The sequence below is a fragment of the Podarcis filfolensis genome, assembly GCF_964270895.1.
Source record: "Podarcis filfolensis genome assembly, chromosome: 3".
Classification (NCBI taxonomy): domain Eukaryota; kingdom Metazoa; phylum Chordata; class Lepidosauria; order Squamata; family Lacertidae; genus Podarcis; species Podarcis filfolensis.
The window spans coordinates 43396583-43409171 of NC_139606.1; the positions used below are offsets into that span (position 1 = coordinate 43396583).

Consider the following 12589-nt stretch of genomic DNA (forward strand, 5'->3'; position numbering starts at 1 on the left):
AGGTTTGGCAGGGGTGGGGGGGGTAGGGGAGTGGGGATGAGGGAGGCTGACAGTAGTGATTAAAGAAACAAGTTTCTTACAAGCAGACATTCATGTTGCTAAAGGATGTTCATAAATTGTTTCCATGTAACTGAGCAAGTAGGAGACTCTGGAGACGGCAAGAAACAAGAATCCGGGCGATGCAGATATTGTCACTCACACCGCCAGCATCTTTGTGCTTAGTAATAGGGCTAGTGGGATAAAATATAATGCACTCTTATTGTTCCTGGCTAGCTGAAAGTATTTAGCAGAGCTAGAAGGAGCGGATCAGCATTTTATCAAGGGTACAAGCAGTACCTGCTGGGGTGAGGGGAGTGTTCAAATGCAAGGCACTGCAGCATGTTCTAATTGTAATGTCAAGACAAGTATACTTTTAGGCAATGGGAAAGTGGAACATTCTGTCCTCTTTTGTACATCACAAATGTTCTTATCTGCAGCCTTGCAGGAGTATTAAAAAAAGAAGAAGTTTATGACAAATACCATACCCCTCTCCCCAACTCAAGAAACATTTTCTTCTGTTTGTAAGGGAATTAGCAGAACTACTTCCTCAACAGCTTATCATGACCAATGGCCAAATTCTTTGTCAGGCAAAAGAAGATTAATGGTTGTTTGATGTTCCTCGATGGCTAGTGAATGTCTCTTTAGGAGAGGTGATTGTCACAAGATGGTTTCTTGATATGGAGGCCTCTCTGGAATGTTCTGAACACAGGAAGCTATTAGCTTTCAGAAGATCCCATGTCATGCTTATGGAAGGTCCATTTCTTGAACCAGACCATGATCCCAGAATGCTATGGGCTAAACACAGAGACCAGGCCATCTTGGAACATACAGTAGGCAGGTGTGGCGTGGTAGGGGATTATGGAAGGAAGGACATCAGTTTGCATATAGCTGTAAGCCTGCAGTCTTGAGTCTAGGTTTTTATTTTGAAGAGTCTCAGGCCTCTCAGGACAACACCTCTGACTGAGGGAAGAGCTTTGTGTTTGGGAGAGAGAAAAGCAATGAATGGAAGCAGTAGCTTTGGAAAAGACCCTTTAGGGGCTGCCTCTCTGGGAGATCCAAGGTAGCCTGCAGGACAGTGGAATAGCTGCCTGTAGTAAACAGAAATTCTCAAGAATACAAACTGTGCCACATTAAAGATCTGCTCTGCATTGATGGGTAAATGTGTGTGTCCTTGTGTATCTTTAGAGGATACTTTGTGGAATGTATTGTTATGAGTTTGGGCAGGGGCATACCTAGGGACCCTTGCACCCTTGGCAAGGAGCTGTATCAGTGCCCCCGCCCACAAAAAAATTACTTTACCACAATAGCCACATTATTTGTCTAAAAATTACTGTTGGTTTAGATGGGAATGCTTTGATTTCATCGATTAAATGCTCCAAGTAATTTAATGGTGCAAATAATAAAGTACATAAATCAGTTATGCACTATAAGCAGTAGATCAATGTACACTATATGCATAAATGAGTAATATGCTATAATACATTGACTTACCTTAACCCTGGATTACTAACCCTGACTAAAACTTATATTACTAACTCATCATATTCTTTTATGACCTTTTTTTAAATACTTATTTTCCTGTTCCTATTTATTTTGAAAAAATTACATGATCTACTTTGGCATAATATGGAGATGCAGGATTAAAAGAAACATCTGGTCTAATGTGTTTAAACAGTATTTTATTACTTATAAATCTATGTGTATGAACAAGTTAAAATTTCACTTTTCTTGCTTTGACTGAAGCAAATTTGCTATGGCATCTACAATAATCTGTGAAACCACTTCATGTTTGATTGATAATAAGGCAAGGCTGGTCAATTTTTCTTGGTTCACAGTACAACAGAGATAATTCTTTATCAACTTGAGCTTGCTAAAGCTGCGTTCGCAAGATGCCACAGTCATTGGTAAGGTTACATAAACTCGAAGTGCAGTCTTGATGTTTGGCTAAATTTCATCCAGAGAGTACTCTTGTATACACTTGTTTGATGCATCTCAGTATTCTTCCCCATCTTTGAAGAAGGCAGAACAAAATGTGAAGTCTATTTGTCTGATCAAATCTTGTGCTCCAAAAGCTGTTCCATCGCTATAATTTCTGTGATCTGCCATGTCATGCAGTACTGAAAAAACACAATTTACTGACTTTTAAAAAGCACTAATTGCTCTCTGTTTGGATGACCACCTCGTATCACTGTGACCTTTTAAAGAAACTCCAAGTGTGTCCATTAAAACTTGCTATTTTCTTGGAGAACCACTGAAAAAATTGAAGAGTTGTTGTACAGTTCCAAAAAACATTACAATCATTGCTCAAACATTTGCAGCCTGGTATCCAACAAGATTTAAACTGTGGGCAGCACAGGGTATGTATCTCACCAAATCATAAACCTGAGATAATCTTGCTTGTTTGCCATTGTATTTTCCAGCCATGCTGCTGCCATTATCATACGCATACGTTTGACTATGGCAGCCATTAATTTTCAAACCGTCTGCCTGCAGTTTTAATAAAATATCATTTGAAAGGCCCTTTCCTGTTTTTTCATTTGTGTTTACAAAATCATAACCTTATAACTTGGCTCATCTGCTCCATCTAAGCACTATTTGGGGTGCAGTTGAAGATGACAGAAAAATATTTTGCTGCTTTAATTTTCCCCAATATCTCTCATCCTTTGCTTTCCCTGCTATCAACTCAATCAACTCATTTTCATATTTTTTTTGGGGGGGGATAACACAGAACTTATTTACTTGCATTCACATAGGTCATGTGAGCTGCTAGCTGAGGGCTTATCAATTCCAAGGTACTGAGGAACAGTGCTTTCTTTTCTGGGGGGACGCAGGGAGACGCATACCCCTAAACATTTTGTGAATCTAAGTTTGGCCTCATTGAGGGGCAGCATTTTAACAGGAATAGGAAAATGAGAGTACCCCTAAACATATTTTTTTTAGGGGGGAAACATTGCTGAGGAATATACCAGGCTCCCATGAAATTTCCCTCCAATTGCCTCAATGAAGTACCAAGTTGTCTTGGGCACAAAAAATGATAACATTGACAGCAACTTTTAGAATGTTTTGCCATTCCTCAGTCTCTTCTTAAAGGCTGTTTTTAGCATCCAGAGTTTTACCAGTTCTTAATCTTTCGAAGTCTTTCCACGTTGTCTATCAATGTCTGTGATGAGATGCATTTTAATGAATTTGTACAGAGGGATTCAAGTTTTTCCAATACTGAAAACCCTTCTCAAAGTCAGAAAATGTTGTGAGTTTTGGTCTCTTGAAGAAAAACAAAACACAATGGGAAACAAAAAAAGGGAGCATTTTTAGATTGGCTAAAGGATTGAACATTCAGTGCAGGAATACACATTTTCCCCAGAGCTGCACCCATTACAAACAATGCTACAGATTTCCTTCAGATGGCTGTATACTGCGCAGTCTAGGCAATGCCACTGGGGAAGATAGTAGCCACAGAGAGACTGGGTATGTATTGAACAGTGCCAGGAACAGGGAAGACAGAGGAGAGCCGATGTCACTCAGAAGGATCATAGATCCAGAATAAGAGCAAGCAGCAAAACAGATTGCCAGCCCCCTGCAAACTGGAAATGATCCCCAAAAGAGGGACTTCAAACCTGCTGCTTCACGTTCCTTCATGGCAGTGAAGGTTTACTATAAGGAAAGAGCCATAGGTGACCAACCTCTGTCCCTACATACTAGAAAAAGAACCCAGAAATGAGACTTATAAGGGCACAGTGGTATTTAGCAAACTGGTATCTCTGTGTAGAAAGCTTTGTCCTGTCTCATACAGGACTGCCAAGTGATGCCAAGTTAGCTGCTAAATCTAGAGAAATGGCAGGATGTCTGACAGGCCTTAGACCAGGCGTAGGCAAACTCGGCCCTCCAGATGTTTTGGGACTACAGCTCCCATGAACCCTAGCTAACAGGACCAGTGGTCAGGGATGATGGGAACTGTAGTCCCAGAACATCTGGAGGGCCGAGTTTACCTATGCCTGCCTTAAACCTTGAAGAATTCTTAAATTGTGCTTTAGATTTTGATTACATAAGGCTGAAAGCCTGCATTCAATTGTGGCTGTTGGAATAATTTGATATGAAGGGCTGAAGTTGTTTATATGTGGGGAGGAAAGGCAGCGTTTTTATTCCCTGTGTTGCTTGTTTTATTTTTCCATTCGTTTTTGCTGGCAAGTGTTGGTTTGGGGGTAAAATATTTTGCAAGGTGTAGAAATCTTTAGTTTTATCCATGATGAAGCAGAGGAAGCTGTCTTATGCTGAGTCAGGTCCACTAGTCCATCAAGTAGTGCAATATTGTCTACATGCACTGGCAGTGGATCTCCAGGGTTCCAAATAGGGAACACTCCCAACCCTGAATGGGGACACCAGGGGAGGAATTAAAACGTCACACTGGAAATTGCTAGATTTTTTTTGCTGAAGAGCTTTCCTTGTGGCAATGAGTTTTCCTTAAGCGAACAACAGACATTTCTTCTGTAGATATTGTATCAGCCTCTTTTTCTTTTATATATCTTTTCTTTTCTCGCCCCCACATGTGTCTCAAAGTATTTTTATCCATCTCCTGTAAATTCTTCTCCCTTCACATTCAGCTCATACTTATTCTCCTCACCACCACTATGCCAGTTTCTTTCCTCACTTCCTCCTACATTCACTTCTTTCTCCTACAACAGTTTTCCTCTCTTATTCCTTTTTCAGTTCCCTGTCTGTTTGGTTTGTTGTTGCCAAATTCCATACATTTAAGAATCTTAAGAGTTGGAAGGGACAATGACCATCATCTAGTCCAACCCCCTTCAATGCAGGGATCTTTCATCTAACCTGGGGCTCAAATCCACAACCCTGAGATTAAGAGAGTCTCATGCTCTACAGACTGAGCTATCCCTCACCTTTTATTTCGCTTTCTAGTTTCCTCCATCACCTCATCCAGCCATTTCCCCTCAGAGGAGGGACACACACAAAGTCAAACCTCGTTGTCCCCCAGCCACTGTTACTTAGCATGGGAGAAGTTGCTGGCACTGGCATTGGTCTAGCTAAAGGGCTATGGAGTAGCGAGGGGGCAAGTGACAGGCAGCTGAGGAGGCCTTGAGCAAGATGTGGCACTGAGGCCCACCTGAAAGTGGACCAAGGACCACTGGAAGGCCACACTCTTTGAGAAACACTGTTCTAGACCAAAAGAATCATCAATGGCAAAAGTGAACAGGGAGTGGAGTCAGGGTCAAATTTTGCACAGCTAAGAAAGAAAGAAAGAAAGAAAGAAAGAAAGAAAGAAAGAAAGAAAGGTTCATTTTTATTACAGAGTTCCTGCTTAATGTCTGGAAATGTTATCTCCTTGTATCACTTATGGTCAATCTGAAAAACTCCCCCAAAGTTTTGGCATTTCACCAATATTCTAATTCCTGGTTGTGCTCGTTAGCACTAAATAAAACTGGAGTAGGTTAAGTGTCTCAGTGAAGGCGCTTGTTGAGAAAGGAAGGTGGTGTCAAAAATGTTGACACGATTTTGTAAAAAGATGCCAGGCATTTAGCAGATTCTGTAATTGGTAGCTCTCTTAGGCTTACATGCAACAACCCGCACACAGAAAGAGGATACTTGCAAAACAGTAAAGACCTAATGGGAAAGAATTTTCAAACCACCTAATAATACCTTTTCTGTTTCCCTGAAATGACAGGCAGGAAGATTGCAGGACATGCCCTGCTATTGATTCAGCTTCTCCTGTGTTGTCAGACTTGATTATCTCAATTTCTCCCAAGGTTTGACTTGATGGAGAAGGAATTTGGCTCATTAATACACGTCTTTCGATCAGGCACTGCGGGGAGCAGGTGGAGAACAGCAAAATCAGCAACACCCAAATGCAGAACTCTGTGTGGTTCTAGAACTAAAATCAAAAAGGTTTATCCATGGAGATGGAGTGCTACAGCTAATCCAGTGATGGACTATTAATAAGTCTGGCTAAGGGAGGAAAAGTGAGGCTTTCCTTCCATCAGGCTTTGAGATAAAGTCAGGACGGCACGCTGCAGCCTGTCCTTTCTGTGGGCTACACCCTTTATTTAAGCCAGTGACGCTGAAATGTCCTTCATCTCAGGTAAGCTGGGTGTGGCAGATAGAATACTGGCAAGCTTCCATTCACTGCAGCCTTTAAGCAGGGAGAGAACTATGAGTGATCTTGCCTTATCGACATGCCTCATCCTCATAGTCATCAGCAACCTCCCCTTTACTTTTTCAGGCCATCAGAACAGGATGAAACCAGGCAGGAGAAATTCACAATTCCTGAGGCCCTTCCTCCCATAAAGATAGATGTCCATGGTCCACTGATACACTAGAGTAATGAATGAAGAGTTTACACGCTGTATGAAAACAACAGAAATGTCACTGTTCTCTCTCCTTGCAAGCATGCTGCCAAGTTAACGCCACAGATACTTCGTTGTCATCATGAGTGGTATAGTTGTAGACCAGTCCAGGTGTGTGAAAACCAGTCTATCCATCAGTCAACCTCCTTATTATGGTCAATCATTAGTATTAAAGAGAAAACAAACTTTGCAGAAATATGTAAAATAATACCAAACGAAACAAAATGGAGAACCGCGAAAATGAAATTAGTAGGAACTGTATTGTGTTATAAAACACCAGGCATGGAAAACAAAATTATAACTCTGCCAAAATCAGTCCCTGGTGAGCTTTACATGCAGCAACACAATATTTAGCCGCACTGGAAAATGTGGATGCATTCTGCTTTAAAAAGAATTTTTAAAAAGCACAAAATGCACCATTTCGTCCTGAGAATCTCTGTGAAAAGAGCTCAGTAAAAATCTTACAAAATATCACAATAAAAGGAGCAAAACATAAGAAAGCGAGGTATCAGTTCTACTTTTCCAGATTCGTAGGGACGTGTGGGAAGAAGAGATGCCATAAGGCTCCCCCGCCAATTTTCCTCAAATGCTGCAGTCAGTCCAGGCAAGCGTGTGATTGATGCAGTACTAGTGCAATAACCTTGCATTCTCCTAAGATGTTGTCAAACATCTTTTCCAGGCACATTTGTATACATTTTCATGATGCATGGCAGCTTAGATGGTCAGATCACTAGTAATCAAATGGGACAGATTCTATAGAGCAAGGGAGATGATCATACTCGTAATATGGCTTATTAGAAACAGCCGAAGCTGCCTTAGACCAAGTCCACTGGTTCACCCAGCTCAGTAGTTGTGTACATTAGACTAGCAGTGGTTTTCGACAGTTTCACGCAGGAGTCCTTTTTAGGCTTACCTGGAGATGCTGGCGAGACCTTTTGCATGTAAAGCATGCAATGCATTCTAATTGTAACCTCCTCCCTTTTCATATCCCCTTACCCCTTCTGCTGGTCCCTTTGGCTCAACTTGAAACCACCAACATTTGCTGTACGTTATACAGGGCAGCTCAAGTCGGGGCGAGTATTGCATAACCCATCGTTCTGCCTTTTTGAGCCAGATTATTATTTGATATCTGCTCAGCCACCAGATCTTGTCACACTGAGTTAGTAGATTTCCCCTCCTAACAAGGCAGAGGCAAGTCACAGTGGCGGCAGATCCTTGCACTGAAAATGTGCCTTCCCAAATGATGTAGAAAGACGAGGCTTCCACTTTTAACTGAAAAATGAGGGGTTCAGAAGCCATGGGAGTAGCCGGGGGGGGGAGGGGAAGCAGGAGGGCAGCAGCCCCCACATCAAGTAAATCAATAAAAAATACTTAACTAACTGAGGTTCTGACCCCCCCTAACATGAAGCCTTCCCCCCTCCCAACATAAAGCCTGGCTATGTCCATGGAAGACTTTCTTTTGCAGCTGCTTACCTTTCCAACTACTGCCCCTCTCTCCAAGCACTTTTCTCCAGTCCAGCACTGGAGGAGGGAAACTCTTGGTGCATGGGCAACTCCACGAGGAAGCGGGCAGGGCACCTGTTCCAGAACCGCACTACCTGTGACGCAATCGGTCAGTTCCCAGAAGCCACACCTATTGCTCAGCTGGGTTGCCAGTTGTTTCACTAGAATGTGCCACAGCATCATCGAAGTGACTTCAGCGAGTGTTTCAATTTCAAATATCCTGATCACTTCTACTCTTAGTTAAGTAATTTTGTTTATTTGCCTGATTTACGGGGTGGCTGCCTCCCTCCCCTCGGGCCATGCCAATGCCCAGTGCTAGTGTATGTTGTGGGGCAGGCAAGCAGGCAGACTTCAGAAACTGCAGGGGGACGGCTCTGTACTCCTCACCTGTGTGTCTCATTTGTTTAAAAATATGTACCCTCTTACTTTATGGCTGGGAGAAATCTGTGCTTAAAAATGTGGATCACCTGCTCTCTAGTTTGGCCTTGAGAATGCTCTGAAATGCAGTCTGATTTTCACATTTGGTACCTTAGTGCTCACTAGTTCAATAAAAAACCATTAAATCTCTCTCTCTCTCTCTGTGTGTGGATTCAGGTGGAAATGGGAAGAAAGCAAACTGTTAATATAACTTTCCTGACTGTAACCTTGTCCTTTATGCATTCTAGCTATTGAATGATTATTTATTCCTATGGTAAAACTCTTTAACACTGAAATACTGCTAGGCAGAAAATGGAATTGATGGTAGCTGTACAAAGAACTGCTTTGCACTGGCTGGTGAGTGGAGGTGGAGGCTTGGCTTAGGAGTCTGCACTACGTGAATGCAATGATCTGGCTTTTCAGTGTGAAAAATTGGGTAATTCGACAATGGAGCGAGTGGGAAGCTTCTGGCTAGGTCATTCTGACTTGCAATGACCCTTATCTTCCATGAGGGCAGTATGAGGAGAGGTGGAAAGATAATTAATACAGACCTGCTGAGGGTTTCTTTCTTTCATCCATTAATGCTTTGCAGCCTGCAGAGATGAAATGACCCAGGTGTCTCTTGCCTGAGCCTTTGAGGACACAGTTGATGTTCCAAATGAATGTTTAATTATCTGGATATAAATTTAATTGACATAAGCTTAAGCAGCCCTGATGTTGTGAAAAAGACTTAATAAAAATTAATCTTGCAGCAGCCTCACTTGCTCACATGTTGCCTAAACAGTTACCCGGCTCCAAATGGTAATACAAACTTGTATGTTAAAATGAGCTGTTTAGAAAAGTGATGTTCTTTGGGGCCAGACTGCTGGTTACACGCTGCATTTTTTTTGGTCCCGATTTATTTGTTATTGAAAAGATACCTTGGGGACTACCACAGAGAGTACCAAAAGAGAGACTGTATAATCCTTTCCTTTACTGCTAGTAGTCTGCTCAAAGTTATCCCTCAAGCTGTTTCTCCACTCCCTTGGCAAAAGACACGGAGACCACACAAGCTGCCTTCTGTTCATACACAAAATATGCCCTTTTGACAGGATTTGAAGAATTTGTAAGTGGAAAGAACTATTGGGAAAAGTGTTTCCAAGATATTTCCTTCTGCAGAGGAAATATTTGGGGTCGTTAAGAGTCAAGATGGCTTCAGTACTGCTCTCCTATACTATTTCAAACATGTGGTTTATGTATGTGTTTTTCCCTTGTGCGCTCATGAACATTCATTTTATTTATGACCTTAGATGTCTTATAACAATTCCCCTCTCTGGGGCTATAATTTTATCTAAAATTGCCCCCCACAAACAAACTGGTATCCACCCTTCCTTAGTATAAAACAAGAGAAATAGGCAAAGGTAATGGACAAATGTAAGAGTTGGGTGTTGTAAGTGAATCTGATACTGTCAATCCACATGGGAATTGTGCCAATCTCTTTTGTGATTGCTAACAGCCAAATGGGCTAGCAGGACCAGCGTAACTGGAACAGGAAATGTGACACGCAATCAGTGGCTTCAACTTCAAAGCTCTGTGCTAGTAGGTATCTTTTGTACAAGGTACTTCCTGTTTGGTATTAATGTTGGCTGGGGGAAGCACTCCGTGACACGTTGCTTCATCTCATAGCCTTATTCAATATTTAAATTAAAAACTTAGTTAGAACCAAACCTGGATTTCCTCTTTGTCAGCTTCAATATATTTTTACAAAAGTTGGGTGCCATCTCCACTCTCTGCTAAGCAATAGAAAGATCTTTCCAAAACTTATCGACTCCTCCTTGACTGGACAGTCAAGGAGGAGGAGGTAATAGTGGCAATGGTGAGGTGGTCCCAGGATTTTGGCCATTCAATAACCATGGCCCAATGGGAAAATTTATGGAAGATCAATTGGAAATTCACAAATTGTTACACAATTAGAGAGAACTTTCAAAAAATGCAACATCGATGGTATCTAACACCATGGAAACTTTCAAAAATGTATAAAAATATGTCAAGTAATTGTTGGAGATGCGAAGACTCAGGACCATTCTACCATATGTGGTGGATATGTAGGAAAATACAGGTATTCTGGGAGAATATCCATGCAGAACTGCAAAAAATGCTAAAGATCTCTTTCAATAAAAAACCAGAGGCCTTCCTCCTGGGAATAACAGATTTGGATATTCCACAAAAGAGGAAGGGTATCTTTTTATATGCGACGGCGGCAGCAAGAGTTTTGATCGCAGCAAAGTGGAAGAGTAATGAAATCCCCTTTATACAAGATTGGATTCAAAAGCTGACAGAATATGCCAAATTAGATGGTTTATCAGAAAAAATAAAGAATAAATCAAAAAGGAATTTGTTTCAAAATGGGAGGTTTTCAAAGAATATCTGAAAAATAAATATAGTAGTTTAAATTCAGTTGCAGCATTCGAGTAACTTCAGTAATAGTTGCAAGGTAGATATAAGAAATTAGATTTATTAAGAATAAGTTTAATTATGATAAAAGTGTGTATTGGCAATAAGTAATATGAATTTTAAATATGGAATAACGGGAGGTTGGGTCTTTAGTGTTAAGACCAATAGATGTTTTCTTGTTTGCTAAGAAAATTATGTGTCTATGGTTATTCTTGTGTGTAATTTGGTATTTGTGTTTTTTTCTTTTTTCTTGTTGTATCAATAAGAAACTCGAAAGAAAGAAAGAAAGAAAGATCACAAGGGGTTCGAGGCACTCACCCAGGGTGTGTGTTCCTTGAGAACTGAGACATGGTGGAGACCTGTCATTGCCTTAAGAAACACGGTTCATCCACCTATTTACACCTTCAGTCTGCATGGAGGGAGTCCAGAGCTTACAGCATGGCCATTCCAAGAGGGGCTTGTCCCCCACAGCAGTGCAGCCAGCCTTCAGCCAACCTGTCCAAGATGGATCCCTGTCTGTCTTCTTCCTTCTTTTTCTCAGAACACCCTGCTAAAAACTCTCTTTTCCTGTCACCTCACACCCAGCTACCCTGGCAACCTTCCAAACCCCAGTCTCTGTTCACACCTCAGCGGGGAGGACAGTTCTATTGCATTGCCAGTGACTCTCAGTGGCCCTGTATTGTTTCTTAATGGCCCTAGCTTGGCCAGGTCGCTTTGCTATGCTAGCTCAGGAATTCCTCTGTAGCTTATATCCTCCCTTCCCAAATAATCAAAATCCTACCATTTATTAATTTCTAGGGTTTAGGGGTGGAGGTCTCATGCCCTCATCAGATGTGTGAGACTTGAAGTGTCACAAATTGTTTTGTTTTTGCTGCAATGGACTAGCATGGCTGGCTACCTCTCTGAAAATTGTTTTAAAGCATATTTGCTGTCCCTGTCTTTGGCTATGAACACATTACCACTCTGGCTCCAGTGCTCTCGCACCACTGTTGACAGCATGTGCAAAGTGGTTCTTGAATAGGGCTTTGGGAAGGGGGCTGCTAGTTTAGGAAACAAATCAGGTAATGTGTACCAGGTGAAGACACCCATTCGGCTCCTTGGTGCATACAGCAAGTGGAAATGCAATTTGAAGTGTGTGTGTGTGAACCAACTTGCTGTGTTTTAAGCCGTGAATATGTAGATGAGGCTGTTCAAACCAGATCATATTTAAAAAGGAAACATTGATGTTTTTGCTTTTGTTCGCCCTGTTTATGAATACTGGCTGACTAAAACAGGAGAGGAAGCTAATGATGCTGTGTTCCTTTGTCCCTGAAATGTTTTGTGATCAACTGGGCAATGGGGTGGGGGAAGCTCGAGAGAACTAAACAAGCTGGTGAACTGAGCTTGAACTTTACGTGTGAAGTCAAGAGAGAATCAACAGGTGTGCTAACAGCCTCCAAAGCTGTGTGCCAGCAGGTTGCCCTTTAAATGGCTGTGTTATCACATCTACCCCATCTGCATAAAGCATCTGTGGCTGGACTGGTATAGTGTTTAGTGTGTTTGGGTCTGAAGAGTGGAAATCCCTCTGAAAATCCTTCACTCTGCCATAAATGTACGTAAAGCAGCCGTTCTCAGTATGGACACAAGGGAAGTAAAGCCCCATTGAAGATGGTGAGACTTGCTTCTGAGTAAATATGCATAAGGTTGAATTTGGGGGAGGGCCGTAGCACAATGAAACCTCAGCATCTGCAGGTAGGGCTAGGAGAGTCTCCTACCTGAAATCCTGGCAAGCAGTTGCCAGTCAATATAGACAATACTGAGCTAGATGGACCCACGGGTCTGACTTGAGAGCTTCCTATCTTCCA

The 12589-nt window shown here is 41.8% G+C and overlaps 1 long non-coding RNA gene across 1 annotated transcript; it reads right to left on the bottom strand.

Moving 5' to 3' along the window:
- Window positions 1-1853: 1853 nt before the first annotated feature.
- On the bottom strand, window positions 1854-7966 carry LOC310758988. The gene is made up of 3 exons (XR_014546151.1): window positions 7866-7966; window positions 5689-5851; window positions 1854-2290 (listed from the first exon to the last, which is right to left on the bottom strand). It is a non-coding gene; the product is annotated as an uncharacterized lncRNA (long non-coding RNA).
- Window positions 7967-12589: the final 4623 nt, after the last annotated feature.